General features: G+C 31.9%; 1 protein-coding gene across 6 annotated transcripts in view; it reads right to left on the bottom strand.

Moving 5' to 3' along the window:
- The window catches only part of LOC101898945 (Leucine Rich repeat protein), a 149164-nt gene extending 143929 nt beyond the window's left edge, over nt 1-5235 (bottom strand). For 2 of the 6 annotated variants that reach the window (XM_059120030.1, XM_059120036.1), the window contains exon 1: nt 5044-5199. The gene's annotated coding sequence lies outside the window, so the exon portion shown is untranslated. The other 4 variants (XM_059120035.1, XM_059120038.1, XM_059120031.1 and 1 more) reach the window with 4 other exon arrangements.
- Between the last annotated feature and the right edge of the window lie 765 nt (nt 5236-6000).

The raw sequence follows: 6000 nt of genomic DNA on the forward strand, positions 1-6000 counted from the left end.
GACACCCCTACATCGACTCCAAATACAAAGTGTCTAAAACCGTTATTCCAATCAAGCACGTTTCAAAGACATTCTAAGTGGATATGTAAACAATCCGAAAACGTAGAATTTATATATATATATATATATATATATATATATATATATATATATATATATATATATATATATATATATATATATATATATATATATATATATATATATATATATATACACTAGCTGACCCGGTCCGCGTTGCTGGCCCGTAGTTTTAGTCTTTAATGCAAATTTCGCATAGCATAATATTTCACAAATTTAGCTCATAAAGGTGAACAAATTTTAATATAAATATTGATTCGACTAAATAGAAATAAATAACTATGGGAGGAGGGTAAAATAACTATGGGAGGAGGCAAAAATGAATAGTCAAAGTTAATTACGCTTTTACACCCATTACCATAGCACCTCAAATTGCGCATTAGAGTCCCCAAAAAGTCTATGTTCTTGTTCAAAGTAAAATAAATGACGATTAAACAATACCCGCGTTGTTGTCCGCCAATCGGTAAACATCACTATAGATCGGCGGGCCTGGGGACCAAAATATTTACGTATGTTGACATTTTTCTGTAAGATGGTTCTCTACTCATAAAGTAGCCTAAATACAGCAAATATTGGCCAAATCAGTTGAAAAACGTGGCCAAGACCACGGTCACAGCTGAAATCAGGGATACATTTATATAAGGGTTATACCAAAACGTGGCCCAACCAATATTCTCTTGGGGGTTACAAATTCAATAGAAAACAAAATTTTCTTTTCTGACCACCAATTAGATGTAAAAGTGGACTTGGGGATACTCCAATGTGGGGACTTTACTTAAATAAATTCCTATGTGGCAATTATCTGTATGATGGTTCCCTACCCCAGGGTAGTATAAATACAATTTTTAGCCAAATCAATTAAAGAATGTGGTCAAGACCAAAATTGGCCCTACTCTGAAAATTTCAAACTTTATGCGAAGAGGTTCTCTACCTCCTTAGAAACAAAGATGCCAAATAATGGCCAAAATATTTAAAAAGTGACCAAGACACCAAAAATAGCTCATATCATACGATGGTTATATAAATATGAAATCGGGTATCGGTACCCTTATCCGTGAGTTCTGATCGATATCATGACCTGCAAAAGCGATTTAAGGTATCTTGAATGTTTGGGAAGAATTTCTGGAAGGATAGAAATCCTCTTCTTACTAAAAGTCCCATTCGTTCTACTATTTTGCACCCTTTAAATTTGGTACTTTGGTGAATGTACATTGGACGGATTATTGTGACAGGAAAGAAGTAGTTCCACGCTTTGAAATGAGTCCCATTAGGCTTTTTCGGTAATTTTTGTTTGTTCAAATGTGTTCGCATCTTCCAGCTGAACCACGATGTCGGCCCTGGAGTTGAAAGGTAGATGTCAGTTAACATCGTATTTCCCACTTATTTCATTTTTTGGTGAAAATTTGTATATAGTGAAAAATTATTTTGTTCACAAAAAATTTACTGAATTCAATTAGATAATACAAATTGACAAAAATTGACAAAAGAAGAATAACACATTGAAAAAATCTTCAACTTGATCGCTGATTTTTTACAGCAAATGTTTAAAGGTCCTTATATAGTTTGCAAAACTACTACTATACTACTATTTTAAAATTCGATTCCATTCAATTATTTCGACATCATCTATTCCGTTTCGCCACCACATAATTCGGTACTACACTTCCATGTAACTCGTCATCAATTTCATTTCTCAAGAAATCAAGTCAATTAAATAAATTGGTATTAATATTTGAATTCAAAAATAAAATACAAAAAAACACTACAAATGTACATTAAAAAAAAGTAAGTCAAAATGGAAAAAAATCATGCAAAATAAAACATTACTATCGTACATTTCAAAAGTCAAAATGAAAATGTTAATATATCACATTTTTACGTTTTTTTTTTTTTTTTTTTTTTTTTTTTTTTGATATTATCCTTTTCGGAAAGGAGACAATTCCCAATTTGTATGAATCGTTAAAATCAGTCCAGCGGTTCTTAAGTTATAAGCGTAGTAACTAACACAACTTTCTTTTATATATAGATAGATATAGATTAAAAAGTACTGACAACGACAGTTCCTCAGACCCATATAAATACTTAGAGGGGGATGAAAAGTCAACAGTATCTCGTGCAATAATTTTCAAACCGATATCTCCTGTATATTGGGAAATATAAGGATTTTAGATAAATCAAAATTGTGGGCGCAAAAGTGGGCGTGGTATATATTTTTTTTCTTTAAAAACCTAACTCGGGGTATGAGGAAAGTTTTTACAAAAAAATATGCAAATCGGTCCAGCCGTTTTCAACTGATTCCGTTACCAACAAACAACAATTGATTTTTATATATATATATATATATATATATATATATATAAATCAATTGTTGTTTGTTGGTAACGGAATATATATATATATATATATATATATATATATATATATATATATATATATATATATATATATATATATATATATATATATATATATATATATATATATATATATATATATATATAAATTTATCTCTTCAAAATGTAAATTTGTGAACAAGTTTCTGAAAAATGAATGAACCCCAATTTTCTTCACAATTATCCAATTATTAACTAGAAATGTCAAATATTTTCAAATCTACTACTAAATAGCTAATTTGTAATCAGCTGATGATACCAAATTACCCAGTAGCATCGGCTGACTGAAAATCAGCTGTTTACTACCAGATGTTACTGAGAACATTTTCCAGAAGAAATTACAGCTATTATTTTCTTTCCTATATTAAATTTATTCTTTGATTTGTCAACATTTTTAACATCCTACGAATTTCTCTCTGTGTACCGAATAAAAATTAAATATTTCACCTTTCAAAACATTGACATCTTGTGAGATAGGTCTTCAAAGCTTTAAGTCAATTATACATTTCCAAATAATATCGTTTAATATTCAATGCTTCTGAAGAGTTTTTATACCCTCCATTCTTGATCACTCTTGATCGACTTAGCGATGTCCGTCTGTCTGTCTGTTCTAATCACGCTATCTTTCGAACGAATTGAGATAGAAGGCTAAAATTTTGCACACATGTTTATTTTTCCAGTAGGCAGGTCAAGTTCGTAAATAGGCCATGTAGGTCTACGTATAGCTCCCATATAACGATACCTCCCGACATTCGGTATTATGATGATTTTAGCGACATTATTAACCGGAATTGTTTCAAATTTGGTATTTGACGTTCGTAATGGGATCCACAGTCTGTGACAGAAAATTGTCAATGCAGATCCAGGTCTTCGTATAGGCCCCATATATCAGTACCTTCCTATATTCGGTATTTTAACGAGTTTAGGTACAATACCCACCGAAATTGTTTGAGACGTCGTATTTGAACTTCGTAATGTATGCTACAGCTTATGTCAGAAAATTTTCTATGCTGGTCCAGGTCTTCGCACGGTTCCGATATAACGGTACCTCCCTATATGCGATATTTCGATGATTTTAGCTACATTATTCACCGTTTATTTCAAGTTTTCGAATTTGAATATGGTAATGGCTTATGACAAACAATGCCTATATATGCCCACGTCGTATAGAACCCAATAAAACGGCTATATTAGGTAATTTTAAAATTTAAATAGAATTTTTTAATGATTTTAATTTTTGTAAAATTTCCAAATGGTGGAGGGTATCCAAAGTTCGGCCCGGCCGAATTTACTGCTTTTTAACTTGTTCTTATTTTTTTTAATATCTGGCTATATGGTAGGATAGATGCAATTAATGCATTTTCTGTAAACTTTGTCGATTGAAATGCAAACAATGAGTAATGTTATTAAAAAGTCAAAGAATAGACCTACAGGTTTCTCTTATATAAGTCAATACCCAAAAAAAAAAAAAAAAAAAAAAAAAAAAAAATAATAATAATTATGAAGCATATAATTTAGATATTATTTATTATTCAATTTCGTTCAATTGTTTCCCCTGTTCTACGACATTGACGGTTGGTTGGTGGCTCTGAAACATATTTAGACCAAATTTGTATACATTGATTTATTATTCGGTGATGTATACTCCCTTTAGCCTTCAAATTAATTGGGACACTGATTAGCAGAACGATTAGGGTTTACTATTTTCAGTCGATAAGTAGACGTGTACCTATAACTCTTATCCTTGAAATGACAAAACGAACGCTATCACAATTATCTTGGAACTCAAAACAGATAAGAACAAATTGATTTCGAATTTTAGTGTTCAGTACTTATATTCAAAATATCTGTAAATCTTGTAATTGCAGTTATAATAAAGTACATGAAGTAGATGAAATTTATGTATGCAGGATCCAATAATTTGCATGCACTGGTAAAATATTGGATTAGGGATTACATATTTTAAAACCACACATAAACATACACAATTTTTTAATAACATTTTATTTCACATAGGCATAAAATATCGCCATCCATGCATAAAATAATCCAACAGCAAGAGCAACAAGAAGACACTGATATCAGGATAAAATCAAGATCTCCATTAAATTTCGTATTGATGCATTATTTTAATTGAATATTTCATTGTTATATCCATTTTCTCCTGTAATTTTTAAAATTATAGTTTCATAACTGTTTTTCAACACCATTTATTTTTCCACAATTTATAACACCTCATTTGGCGACCCCCAAATGGTCGTAAAATGAAATTTTATTACAAACGCACTTTAGAACAAACACGCGCTTCTAGTCAGTTCGGGGTCGTGAACATTGCCGCGTAACCGTCGCACAACAAACGTGTTGGTTGGTTGGTTAGTAAGTTCGCCTTTAGCAACAATCACCGCCAAAACGAGAAAGAGCATTTGAAATTCTATTCCGCGAAACGGGGATAGAAATTTTTTATAATCTTTGGCGAAAATATTCTCTCATTTAAGAACACACACACGCACCAGACACACATTCGCAAACTACCTATCTATATTTCACTTCTAATGTGTGCACAACATACTCGAAATGATCGTCGTTTGTTGGCGAATGATTTTCTGGTATCATACGATTATACTTCGTTTTCTTTAGTATGGAGGGTTTATAATTTTTTTTTTTTTTCAATTTATTTTCTTGTCTGGTTGTTCAAAATTAACAAGACGAAGAAGAAGCAGAAGCTTAAAAGGCACGACACACACTGAACAAATCAACTGTACGCCGAGACCAACAACCGCTCAATAGCAGAGCTTTTCGTAAAATAAACGCAAAAGTGTTAAAAAAATTCACTACTTGAAGCATTTGCAGTTAACCGCACATCGAACAAACAACCACACTGATGATGGGTTTGCTGGTTCTCCATGCTCTCAGGCCCGCTCTTACTCACACAGTGGGAGAAATGAGAAGAAAACAAAGCGTAAAAACGATAGACCACCACCACAAGTAGACAGACAAGTCAAAATAACAGACACCTCTTTAAACATTACAACATTACTCCAGCAGAGCCAACCCAGCAAACATTTTTTTCCGATTTTCTTCCGAATTCGGAAAAAAAACTCTGCACAAGTTTCCGACTCTGATGTCGAATTCGGAAAGAAATCGGAAAAAAATTGTCTGAGATTGCCCAAGATTCTGAAAGATTTTGCGGAAAAAATTCTGAAAGAACGTAAGAGTTTCGGGGCGAATTCGTATAGAATTCGGCAAAGAAAAAAGGAAAATTCGGAGAAATATAGGATGTTTGATACGAAATTCGGAAAAAAATCTGAATTTATTCTATAGTTTTATCCGTAAATCGGGAAAAATTCGAATAATTCATTCGAAAATCGGAAAATAATAGGATGTTTGATACGAAATTCTGAAAATTTTCGGATGTTTGATTCGAAATTCGGAAAAAAATCTGAATTTATTCTATAGTTTAATCCGAAAATCGGGAAAAATTCGAATAATTCATTCGAAAATCGGAAAATAATAGGATGTTTGATAC

Source organism: Musca domestica, unplaced genomic scaffold (assembly GCF_030504385.1).
Source record: "Musca domestica strain aabys unplaced genomic scaffold, Musca_domestica.polishedcontigs.V.1.1 16, whole genome shotgun sequence".
NCBI classification, from domain to species: Eukaryota; Metazoa; Arthropoda; class Insecta; order Diptera; family Muscidae; genus Musca; species Musca domestica.